This window comes from Oryctolagus cuniculus, chromosome 16 (genome assembly GCF_964237555.1).
Source record: "Oryctolagus cuniculus chromosome 16, mOryCun1.1, whole genome shotgun sequence".
NCBI lineage: Eukaryota > Metazoa > Chordata > Mammalia > Lagomorpha > Leporidae > Oryctolagus > Oryctolagus cuniculus.
Window position 1 is genome coordinate 64,767,748 of NC_091447.1, and position 12,517 is coordinate 64,780,264.

The 12,517-nt window shown below is 59.3% G+C and overlaps 2 long non-coding RNA genes across 2 annotated transcripts; one reads left to right on the forward strand and one right to left on the reverse strand.

Moving 5' to 3' along the window:
* On the forward strand, positions 1–792 carry LOC138845657 (uncharacterized). The gene is made up of 2 exons (XR_011382881.1): positions 1–80; positions 424–792. It is a non-coding gene; the product is annotated as an uncharacterized lncRNA (long non-coding RNA).
* Positions 793–7,118: 6,326 nt separating this feature from the next.
* On the reverse strand, positions 7,119–12,511 carry LOC127488100 (uncharacterized). Its single transcript, XR_007915555.2, has 2 exons — positions 11,906–12,511; positions 7,119–10,744 (listed from the first exon to the last, which is right to left on the reverse strand). It is a non-coding gene; the product is annotated as an uncharacterized lncRNA (long non-coding RNA).
* Positions 12,512–12,517: the final 6 nt, after the last annotated feature.

The window sequence follows — 12,517 nt, forward strand, 5'->3', positions numbered from 1 at the left end:
ATAAAGACAGCCGAGGGTCTCCTCGCTCCTCGCGCACTCGCACGTCGGCCGCCGGCCGGGCTGCACGCCGGGCCCAGCAGGTGCGCTGGGGGCCCTGGGCTGGCCCCAGCTCTGTGGCGGGGAGGTGGGCGGGGGTGGGGTGGGGTGGGGGGAATCCTCCCGGCCAAGTTCACAGTCCCGAGCCGCCTGGCTTCTAGGATGCCCCCGGGGGGAGCAGGGTCCCCGTGGGAGTTTGGGTTTTCCGATCACTTCAGCAATGGCAGAGGAGAAGAAGAAGGGGTTATAGCGGGCTGGGCCTGGACGCCGGCAGCTGGGCTGGGGAGTTCGTGGAGAAATGGGCGGGTGTAGCCTAGTGGTTCAGATACATATGAGCAGGGGCTGGCGCTGTGGCTCAGCGGGTAAAGCTACCACCTGTGGTGCCAGCCTCCCATAGGGGTGCTGGTTCAAGTCCCGGCTGCTCCACTTCCGGTCCAGCTCCCTGCTATGGCCTGGGGAAGCAGTGGAAGATGGCCCAGATGCTGGGGCCCCTGCACCTGCGTGGGAGACCCGGATGGAGCTCCTGGCTCCTGGTTTTGGTCTGGTCCAGCCTCCGGCTGTTGTGGCCAATTGAAAGGAGTGAACCATCGGATGGAAGACCTCTCTCTGCCTATCCTCTCTCTGTGTAACTCTTTCAAATAAATAAATAAATCTTAAAAAAAAACATGCGGGAGGGGGACACCCCACGCCCCCCAGGGCAGCTACTCCTGTGCCATCCCCAGCACAGACCCCCAGCGAGGGCGCAGGGAAATCAAACGAAGCGTTTGCTGGCCGGGAATGGGAGGCGGCCGTGCCAGCTCCCCTGATGGCTACTTTTGTCCCCGGCGTGGAGCAGTGGACTGCAGATTGCGGCAGCCCTGGCTCCTGGTGTCCGTTTCCCAAGTGGCCTCTGTTTGCCAGCTCTGCTGGTGGGGGCAGTGGGAATCATGGGATTCAGGCCGGTTCCCCAGCGGCCCATGGGACCTGTGCTGTGCCCCTGCCTGTTAAGCTGTTAACAGACCCTGTGAAACCTCCCGCCCTGGGGTCGTCAGAGGGGGCCACCTTCAGCCCCCTGCTTGCCCAACCCCCACCCCCACCCCACCACAGGTGCCACGCCACAGGTGGCTGTGCCAGGCCCCTCTCCCAGCTGCTACCAAGCATCCTAGCCTGGGAGTGGCATCTCCCAGGAGGGACCCCCGCCCCCACCACGCGTGTACAGTGGCTGCCACGCGTCCCCCAGAGAGGCGAGATCTGTACTCAGTTCCCCCACTCGCCAGCTGTTGGAGCAAAAGGGTCCCTGTTCCCTGAGCCAGGCTCTCCCGACCGCTGGCCAGCTCCTGCCTGGCTGATCTAAACAAACCAAACACAAAGCCATTCCATCGGCGGGGTCCCTCCCCACCATGGCTGCAACAGCCAGGGCGTGGCCAGGCTCCATCCGGGTCTCCCACGCAGGTGCAGGGCCCGAGGACCAGCGCCACCACGGCTGCCTCCCAGGGTGCGCATGCGCAGGGAGCCGGGATGCTGGTGTCTTAACCAGGGACGGATCTCCTAGGCTACACGCTCACGCCCATTTTGAACATTTCAAAGCACACGGTGTAGACTGTAGTCCATTTCAAGGTTTTTCCGCCACCATCTCTCTCTGGTTCCGGAACATTCTCATTCCCTCCCAAAAGGAGACCCCGCGCCATCAGCAGTCACTCCTCCTCCCCCCGCCCAGCCCCTGGCGGCCCCTCCTCCGCTGCCCGGCCCTGTGGCTTTGCCTGTCCTGTCCGTGGAGTCGCACGTGGTGTGGCCTCTTGAGTCCGGCTGCTCTCACTCAGGGTCGGGTTTTCGAGGTCCACCACGTGGTGGTAGCAGGTGTCGGAGCGTCACTCCTTTTCCTGGCTGAGTGATACTCCACAGTGTGGAGGGGCCGCCACGTGTGGGTTCCCCCCCCCACCACCACGGACACTGGTGACGTTTCCAGCTCTTGCCAACTGCTGTAGGAAGCATGGTTTGTTAGGGTCGCCTTGAACATCCACATCCAATTCTGTGGGGCATCCACCCCAAAACAGCACAATTCTTCTGAGGAGTGGAGACCACGCTGGGCTGGCATTGCTGCCTGCAAACCATGGTGGTCCGATGTTTCCCTTTGGATTTTTTTTTCTTCCCCTGGCTGATTTTAACCTTGGCAGGATTAAGCTTGAATCCTCCAAGCCCCTTTGCAGACACACCTGCCATCCATAGCCCCACCCCCTACCCACAGCTGCCCACCCAGGGAGGTTCAGAGAAACACTGAATGATTTTTTTGGGGGGGGGGCATAAGTATATTCCATTACATGCACTATCTGGGATATACTTATACTCCCCCCACCAAATCATTGGTTCTCTGAAATTCACACTAAACTGGGTGGCTTGCATTGTGTTTGCTGCCTTGGAGGGTGGGAGAGGAGGCGGGTCTTTGTTTCTTTGCTTCTCAGGGCCAGGGAGAAATCGAAACCAACCCTGGCTATTTCAGGCCAGGAATAGTTCTATAGTAGCGGAATGTTCTATCACGTCAGCAAAATCCCTGCCTGGGGCCAGATCAGCCAACATTTGCAAGTTCCTCCAGGACTTGTAAACAGGGGGCGGGGTGAGCCTGCTGGTTAAGATGCTCACTCGGGCTTGGCTGCTGGCTCTGCTAGTGACTGCAGCTCCCTGCTAATGCAGACCCTGGCCGGAGGCAGTGGTGATGGCCCAAGTCCCTCGGTCCCCGCGGTCTGTGTGAAAGACCTCGATTCCCTTCCTGGCTCCTGGCGTCAGCTCCAGCCCAGCCTCAGCCATTGTAGGCACAGCAGATGAGAGGTCTCTATCTATCTATCAATTATCTATCTGTGTATCTCCTATCTATATCTCCTTGTCTGTCTGCCTTAAGTAAATAAATTGTGGCACAGTGGATGAAGCTGCCACCTGTGACACCGGCGTCCCATATGATCACAGTGCCAGTTCAAGGCCTGGCTGCTCTGCTTCCACTCCAGCTCCCTGCCGAGGCACCTGGGAGTGCTTGAGCCCCTGCACCCACGTGGGAGACCCGAAAGAAGCTCCTGGCTCCTGGCTTCGGATTGGTGCAGCTCCGGCCGTTGTGGCCATCTGGGGAGTGAACAGCAGGTGGAAGACCTCTCTCTCTCATTGTCTCTGTCATTTTGCCTTTCAAATAAATATTTTAAAATGTGTCCTTAAAAAAAAAAAAAAAGCATAGTTTACCTGGTATCCAGATCTGACTGGGTGTGCTGTATTCTATTTGCCATGTCTGTGACCTTGACTTGTGACCTTGACCTTGACACCATTGGCTTTAAAAGCCAGACAGAAACCTAAAGCCCCTGGAAGTCCTCTGTAGCTCCAAGGGTCACCCATAAAGATCAGATTCTTCTTGGTACATACAGAGGGAGGGCTGTGCCTGGCCAATGTCTCCTGTGTGGGTGCAGGAACCCAAGCACTTGGGCACCTTCCACTGCTTTCCCAGGCCATAGCAGGGAGCTGGATTGGAAGAGAGCAGCCGGGACTCAAACTGGTGCCCATAGGGGATGCTGGCATCACAGGTGGTGGCTTTACCTGCTACGTCACAGCACTGGCCTCCATCTCATTTTTTAAAAAAGATTTAGTTATTTGTTTTAAATACAGAGATGAGAGAAAGAGAGAGGAGAAACACACCCAGACAATCTCCTATTTGCTGGTTACTCCCCAAATGGGCACCATGGCAGGGGCTGGGCCAGGCTGAAGCCAGGGGCTGATGACAGGGACTCTGGGGGCCCCCAGAAAAGGAGAAAGGTAGGAAAGAAAACATGGGGTGTAACTCTCCAGGGGCTCTGGGGAAACATATACACCGTAACCTTCAGACATGGTTGGGTCTGCAGAAGGGATCTGAGTAAACATTGTTCCCTAATTGGTTATTATTCCTGCCTTCTGATTGGTTGTTATTCTGGCCTCCTGATTGGTTGGTGTTCCGCCCCTCCTCCTGATTGGTTAATACTGTACTCACTTTCCAGAAAGGGGACAATCAGAGACCCACTTTGTGTATAAAAGAGCCAGCGCTTCTCTGGCAACTCCTCCGTTGGAACCCCCCTCCCGACTGCTGCGACAGGAAGTTTCTCACTTGCAGTAAATCTCACTTTCTGCCCCGTCCCTGTCCACGTGGAAACTCTTCTTCAGCGTGAGACAAGAACCAAGATCTCCATCATTGTCCCCCAACACCAGGGACTCCATCTGGGTCTCCCAGGTGGATGGCAGGGGTCCAAGCACCTGGGCCATCCCTGTCATCTCCCAGAAATCAGGAGCTGGAACTGGGACTCAAACCCAGGCACTTGGATCCCAGCAGAGAGCTCACACTGTGGCTCAGTCAACCAGCCCATGTGCCTCAGTTTCCCTGAAATCCAACCCTAATGTGGTCGCAAGGCCACTCAGTGCTCTGAACTCAGCCCGATGGGGGCCCAAAAGCTGGGCCTGGCACACAGTAGGTCTTCAATCAACATTGGGGATCTCCTTTCAGCCCCCAGCCCCTCCCCACCCACCCCTACCCTCATTTTTCACCCCTAATCCAGGGAAAGGGAAAAAAAGAAAAAAAAAACTCCCTCTTACTCTGCATATTTCCAGAAGCTGCCCTTTTGCTGGCGAAGTTTTTTTTACGTCTTAAGAAAACCCTGCGTGTGGAGCTCAGCCCTTGGGGACGCAGCGCGAGCCCACCGTGAAGACCAGCCCTTTGTCAGGGATATCGCAGCCACCTGGGGGGGGGGGCCGAGTCACGGGGCGTGCGGGTGAGGGGCACGAGAACCTCCGAGAATATTCCAGAACACTCCTTCTCGAAGCGCCATCGGGGCTGGGTCTCTGAGTTGCCAGTCAAGTGAGGGGACAGAGAGAGGGCGTGGCTATGGGGTTCAGGGGTACAGTGGGGAGGAAGTAGTAATAGAACTCCCAATGTCCTATCGCGCAGCAGGGTCGCTGCTGCCCCCAACTGTTGTTGTTGTTATTATTATTTTAAGAAGCACAATTTTGCATTTGATCTGGCAGCTTCTGGACCTCAGTCTTGCCATCTGGGAAATGGCTTGTATCTCCAGGTATACGCTCCGGGTATGTGCACCTCTGGCCCTCTTCATGTTTTTTTAATTTTTTTAAAATAAAGGTTTGTTTTTATCTGAAAGGTGGGCAGAGAGAGAGAGAAAGAGAGAGAGGACTTCCATCTCTTGGTTCACTCCCCAGATGCCCACAATAACCAGGGCTGGGCCAGGAGCCAGGAGCTGCATCCGGGACTCCCGCGAAGGTGCAGAGACCCAGGCCCTTGGGCCGACATCTGCTGCTTTCCCAGGTGCACCAGCAGGGAGCCAGATGGGAAGTGGAGCAGCCGGGACTTGAACCTGCAACTCTGAGGTGGAATGCTGGTGTGGCAGGCAGCGGCATCACCAGCCGAGCCTAGATGCTCGCCCCTGGCTCTCCTAACGTGGGGGCAGCACGGGGGCGGGTGTCTGGCGCGGAGGCTGAGGCTGCTGCCCTCGGCTGCCTCCAAGGCGGAGTGGCCAGGACCTCAGCGTGCACAGGCACAGATGGGAGGGGCTCCCTCCCCCCTCTGCAGCTGCGCCAGTTCAAGTCCCGGCTGCTCCTCTTCCCATCCAGCTCTCTGCTATGGCCTGAGAAAGCAGTGGAAGATGGCCCAAGTGCTTGGGCCCCTGCACCCGCGTGGGAGACCCGGATGAAGCTCCTGGCTCCTGGCTTCAGATCAGCGCAGCTCCGGCCGTTGTGGCCAATTGGGGAGTGAACTCTCTCTCTCTCCCTCTCTTTGCCTTTCAAGTAAAATAAATGTCTTTAAAAAATCAATTCTTAAAAAATTTTTAAAAAGCTACAAGCCGAAAAAAAAAAAAAAAAAGAAAGAAACCCAAATACACCCATCCTGTGAGTAGTTTATTTCCACTGTATTTTTCCTCTGCTGTTTTTCCCTCTGGGATCACATTTATTTTTCCACGATCAGAAGCCCTCGCCCGCGTCTCTTCCTGACTCACTGTTCTGAGCGCGAGCCGTAAACAGCAGTGAAGCGGGAAAATCTTCTAGAAGCAAAGAAAAAAAAAGAAAAGGGAGGCTTCCAAAAACCTGACTCCGGACTTACGTAACTCGGAGTTTATGAACCAGGCCCCTGGCCGGGGACTGGGGAGGCTCGTGGGGCGGGGGCGGCCGGGGGGTGTGCTGCACGGGTCCCTCCCACCCCAGGACGTGATAAGAGCAGTGCATGGGAGGCTGCGTGCATTCCTGGCATAGCGCGGGCCCTGCAGAATGTGCGTGGAAAAATGGAATGGAAAGATGAAAAAAGAAAAAAAGCTACCCTGGTACAGAAAGCGGCAAAATCCACGCAACGGCTTGGCCAGCGTGAACATTTTTGGAATCATCCTGGAGGCCCCCTCTCCCCGTCCCCCCGCAGAGCCCTGACCACAGGACCTTTGCACAGCGTGTCCCCCTTCCCTGCCCAGAAAGCTTGGCTGTCTCGAGCCAGCTCCATGCCCCGCCCCTCATTTCTGATCTCCCTTGCCGGTTCTAGGTCTTTCCTTAACTCTTCACCAGCTGTGGGCAAGGGGGAAAGAGAGAGAGAGGGGAGAGAGAGAGAGAGAGAGAGAGAGAGAGAGAGAGAGAGAGAGAGAGGGGAGAGAGGAGAGAGGAGAGAGGAGAGAGATTGAGATACTCATCTCTCCAAATATCACCAATGAACAAACCGTGGTAGGTCTCATGGATGGAATACTATACAGCAGTGAAAAATGAAATTGAGTTGCTGGACGGAGACTTCAGACCCCTGGACATAGCTATGCCCTGATTACATCAGTAAATCCCAGGAAGCACGCACTGCATGCTAGCAAATTCTTCTGCATGCAGGTTAGCTGGTCGCCCCCCAGGATCCACGTGGGGTGTGGGGAGCCGGTTCTGGGGCCCCCTCCTTGGATACCCAAATGCACAGATGCTCAGCTGTTGGCGTGGAACCCACGCACAGCCTCCCCAGGTGACGTCACACACTCCCTACAACATCCACGCTGTGTGCACCTATTACTCCTCACCTCTTATCACATCCATCCACGGTTGGTTCAACCGCATTAGCAGAATGCGTGGAGACAGAGGGTGGATCTGAGCATTTATTGGGCAGCTAGTGTTTACCAGACCCCACCCCCCGAGGGGCAGGCTGGGTGAAGATCCCGTCCGACCAGGGGTCAGGCAGAACCCAGCCCCACCCCTGCGGTGGGTCAGGGGGTGCAGTCACTGAGAGCCCCCAGCCCTGCCTGGGGACAGCAAACAAATGGCTGTGGCTCTGGGCAGTGGCTGAGGGTGGGGGGCACAGAGGGACGCCCCAGGGGACAGACAGGGCCTTGTGCTGGGCTGGGGGACCGGGGCGGCACGGGGGTGGGCAGGGGAGAGAGGCATCCGTGTGCACAGGAGAAGCTGTCGTGACCGGTGATGGCCACCATGGCTGAGCACCCTCGGCCCCAGGGCCACCGGGGAGCACCCCCCTCCCCAGAGCGCTCCCCGACTTCAGCAGTGACTCAGCGTCCAGCAGAACACGGGGTGGCTGGGAGCCTCCCCGGGCGGTCACCACCCTTTGTCCACGGGCTCTGGGTGCCCAGGACGCAGTGAGTCACAGCCCAGGTTGTCTGGGACAAAGTCCTTTAGGGCGACAAATCCATCAGGCTGGGGAGAGGCCTCAGGTGGTCGGATGTCCACGGCCCAGAGTTCAAATAGCTTTTGCCTGAGGCTACTGCCCGCGGCTGGTCTCTGAGTGCTGGTTCGAGTCCTGGCTGCTCCACTTCCGGTCCAGCTCTCTGCTGTAGCCTGGGAAAGCAGCAAAAGATGGCCCAAGTGCTTGGGCCCCTGCACCCGCGTGGGAGACCCGGAGGAAGCTCCTGGCTCCTGGCTTCGGATTGGCGCAGCTCCGGCCATTGCGGCCATCTGGGAAGTGAACCAGCAGATGAAAGACCTCCCTCTCCCTTCCCCTCCCTCTCCCATCTGTAATTCTGCCTCTCAAATAAATAAAAAAACTTAAAAAAAAAAAAAAGAGGGGGCCCTCTGTTCTTCCAGAAAGGGGACAAAGGGAAAGCCAACCAGTCTCCCCACCCCCAGCCAGCTCCTCCCAAGGGCCACAGCAGGGGACAAGGCGGGGGCCTCTCCCAGGCTCCAGAGAGTCCTATCAGTTGCTCTACAGACTTGGCATAATCCCCTAAGTATGGGCGGGACTATTGAACAGGTTGGGTTATCACTCCCTTGATTAGGTCTCTCTCTAAGGCAAAGGGGAAAGGGTTTTGCAGGTGTAATTAAGGTCCCGAATTCTCTGGTTTCTGTTTTTCTGATTTGAATTCCTCAGAAGGGAAATTATCCGGGTCCCGGCCACCCACGTGGGAGACCCGGGTGGAGTTCCCAGCCCCCAGCTGGGGCAGGCGTTTTCGGGGGTGAACCAGCAGATGGAAGATTTCTCTCTGGCTCCCCCTTCTGCATCCCCCCGCCCCCTCCCGGCCTGGGTGTGCGACAAAGCTCGTGGCCCAGCCCCCTGCCCAGGGCTCCGCCCAGTATTTTCTCCGAGGGGCGCTGCCCCCACCGCGCAGGCTCCCTGGCTTTGTGGGCTCCACAGCCCAGCCCGGGACAAGCGCGCTCTCCGCCCCCCCCCCCCCCCGTCCTGGGGTGGCCAGGCACAGGCACTTGGATGTGAACTTGGCGATGTCCACTGTGATGGTCCCATGGTGGCAGAGGCGGGGCTGGCAGCAGGGAGCCCTGGGATTGGCTGTGGGCTCCGGAGGGCGGGGAAGGTGGAGTCGGGGGAGGGACTCAGCTGGGAACCCTTGGCCGAGTCCTGGGGCGTCGGTCCTTGTCCAGGCGCTGGGCAGAGGCTGGGCGGGGCTGAGGTTACAACACGCCCCCACTCCCACCCCGGGCACTTTGCCAATGGGTTCTCACCCTGGCCTGCCCACACCTTCCTTGTTTACTTATTTATTTAAAAGACCGGGGCCTGTGTTTTCCACAGCCCAGATCAGGGCACCGGTTCGAGTCCCGGCTGCTCCACTTCCGGTCCAGCTCCCTGCTTGCTGCACCTGGGAAAGCAGTAGCAGGTAGCCCGGGGGCCTGGGTCCCTGCACCCACAAGGCAGGTGGCCTCGGTCCCTTTGATGGGTGACAGACAGAAGTCCAAAAGCACAATGCTGGCTTGGGCGTTCAGCTGGGCCCGGGGCTCAATTCCAGGCTCTGCGCCTGACCCCTGCGCATGCGCACACCCTGGGAAGGCAGCAGGTGCAGCCGGCTCAAGGGCCTGGGTCCCCGCCCACCCACGTGGGAGACCCGGATGGAGCTCCTGGCTTCAGCCTGGCACTGGGGGAGCGAACCAGCGCACGGAAGGTCTCTGTCTCTGTCTCTGTCTCTGTCTCTGTCTCTGTCTCAGAGGCACCCCTGCGCGTGCCGTCGGCTCCCACCTCCCGGAGTCTCAGAGCTATAGAGCATCTTCGCACCACGGGAGCCGCCGAGCTTGGCGAGAAGCTGCGAGAAGCTTGCGCAAGCCCCGGCGGGAACACCCGACGGCCTCAGCTGGGATTCCCGGCCCAGTTGTGGTTGTAATGTGGCTGTCATGCCCCTGGAGCAGTCAGCGCTGTTCTTGGAGACTCAGCTGTATCGTAGGTGACGTGTTTTCTGCAGCATTCCTGAGCGCTTGCTCTTGGGCCCCCGGCCAAGGGCGCACTCACTCACAATAGCTGTCGGGGACGGAACAGCTGGGGAAAGGGAAAGGCGGCCTCGACTCTAGCGAGCAGACCTGGACGCATGAAAGGGGACCGGAAACAGCCAGTGCACCGGCACAGCAGGTGGCGAGCTCTCCGTGGGGCAGAAGCAAGCCCAGGGGGGCACAGACAGGGAGCTCGACGCAGTGGGCTGTTCAGACGTCTGATGTGCACCTTTCTCACGTCTTGCAGGACAGCCTGGAGAGACACCCGTGCAAAGTTGCACACATGCCGTGGATCCCAATCCTGCACAGGTGACAGACATGACCAGTCCATCACAGCACAAGCTCCCAATCCCTGCGAGGGGCCACCACTCACGGACATGATCAATCGATTGCAGCACACTCTCCCAATCCCTGCCTATCTTGCTAGGATGTGTCCGCTTGATAAGGGACCATGCACACAGTGGTGACCCCATACAATGACACCATAATGGACCTGAAAGATTCCCATTGTCACAGGACCTTGCAGCCGCTGTCACATCGTACGTAGCACAGCGCGCATTCTTTGCACGCTTGTGGTAAGGCACGTGGGCCACCAGCAGGATAACAGGATAGCACAGGGGCTGGCGTGGTGGTGCTGTGGGATGCCGGCATCTCATATCAGAGCACAGGTTCGAGTCCCGCCCGGCTGCTCCACTTCCTATCCAGCTCTCTGCTATGGCCTGGGAAAGCAGTAGAAATGGCACCTGCATGGGAGACCCAGAAGAAGCTCCTGGCTTTGGATCGGCACAGCTCCAGCCATCGTGGCCATTTGGGGAGTGAACTAGTGGAGGGAAGACCCCCCCCCCCCAGCTCTGCCTTTCAAAGAAATTAAAAAAAAAAAAAAAAAAAGACGCTGACACTCAGAGAGGTTAAGCGGTTCCTCCGAGGTCACACAGCTGAGTCCCTGTTCTTCCCGCGCCTGGGTGGCTCCAGTGTGTGCTATTTGAAGAGGTCCTCGGTGGGTGGCTCCAGCCGGGCCCGGGGAGGGGACAGCGACAAGAATCGTGGCTGTCTGGAGAGGAAGCGGGGAGGAAGGGGCTGACGACCACAACATACCACGTTTCCTGCAGACAGACAGCGCGGCGGCTTCTTGGACCAACAGGAATTTCTCTTCTAGGAATTTTGGCGGTCACAAGGTCACGGGCAGGTGGCTTCCCCAGCCCCACCTCCCCTGCCTTGTGAGGTCTCGGGTGCCCCTGGCTGCTCCTCGGCTGGTGACTGGGATGCTTCTCCAACCTTAGGATGGCCAGTGCTGTGACACCAGCATCCCATATGGGCGCTGGTTCGAGTCCCGGCTGCTCCACTTCCCATCCAGCTCCCTGCTAATGCGCCTGGGAAAGCAGTGGAGGATGGCCCAAGTGCTGGGGCCCCTGCCACCCGTACAGGGAGACCTGGATGGAGTTCCAGGCTCCTGGCTTCGGGCTGGCTATTTGGGGAGTGAAGCAGCAGATGGAAGGCCTCTCTCCCTCTCTCTCTACCCCCCCCCCCCGCCTCTGTTATCCTTTCAAATACATATTGTTAAAAAAGAAAAGCAAGAGTTTGCTGGACTGGGAGGTGCTGCCCCTCGGAGCTTCCTTCCAGCTGGGAGGGCCCCCAGCCGCAGGCCCCAGGGTGGGGTCCGTCCCCTTCCCACACCACCCCACCCCCACAGCAGCCCTGGGCTATGGAAATCCAGCCCTAAGCCTCCTCCTGGCCCCAGGAACAAAGGCAAAGTAGGTAGGGAAAGAACAGGAGGCCTGAGAGTCCCCTCCAGCCCCCAACTCAAGACGATCCCCCCCCAATACCCATATTCTTAGGAAGCGCCTCTGTGCCTTGGCTGCCAACATGCCTTCCTCCACTGCTCTGGCCTGGAGCCATCCCTGCGCCCACCTGACCACGGCCCGGCCCAACCCCAGCAGAGCTCCCAGCTGGCTTCAGGCAGAATCTCATGGGGGGGGGGCACCCGAGCGCCTGGCTGCAGGTTCCACCTGCAGATGCTCCCCCTCCAACACCGCACGTGGCTCCCATAGGCTTTCAAACCCGGTGGGCGCACAGATCACCTCCTGGGTGGGTGAGGTTCAAATTCTCACCCCCCCCTTTGGGGGTCTCTGTCTCCCATCTCCCCTCTAGAGCGGAAGCCCCCAGGGACAGGGATTTGTCGCTGTGCCCCCTCTCCCGCCCTCCAAGAACCCACCGTAGCCGCGTTCGACTGGCGTGACAGCTGCCGTGGCCAGCAGGGGTTCAAGGGGGTCCCCCGAGGCCGGACTCGCACACTTAGCACTTCCCGATCTGATCCCACACGGCTGTTTCTGGGACGTGGGCTTAAAGACTGGGTCCCGGGACACGCCCCCCTCCCAGTCTCCCCATCCCTTTAAGGGCTCTGGGGACCCCGTGGCAGCTGGGTTCCCCTTCGATCCACGCATCCGGGGAGGCCCCGCCACGGGGGCCCACCGCGCTGCAGGCTGGCGCAAGCCGGGAGCGCGTCCGCGCGGGGCGCCCCGGGGATCCCTGCGCGCGTCACGCTCTGTTGTGGGGCGCGTGTTGACGCGGTCGCCGTGGAGACGGAGCGGGGGCGGGCCCGGGGCCTGGGGTGGGGGGGTGGCGGGGGCGCGGCCTGGTTACGCGAGCGCGCGCGCGAGCGGCCGGGGCCCGGCTGTGCAGGGCCCCGGGGCGGCCGCAGTGGCCAGGGCCGCCGCCGCCCGCTCGCTTTTATACCGCGGCTAAATTTAGGCTGCGCCCGGAGCTCGTCCCCATCCGGGACGCGTTTCCGCCGCCGCCGCCTTGGCCCGGCCCCCACGCGCGCCGC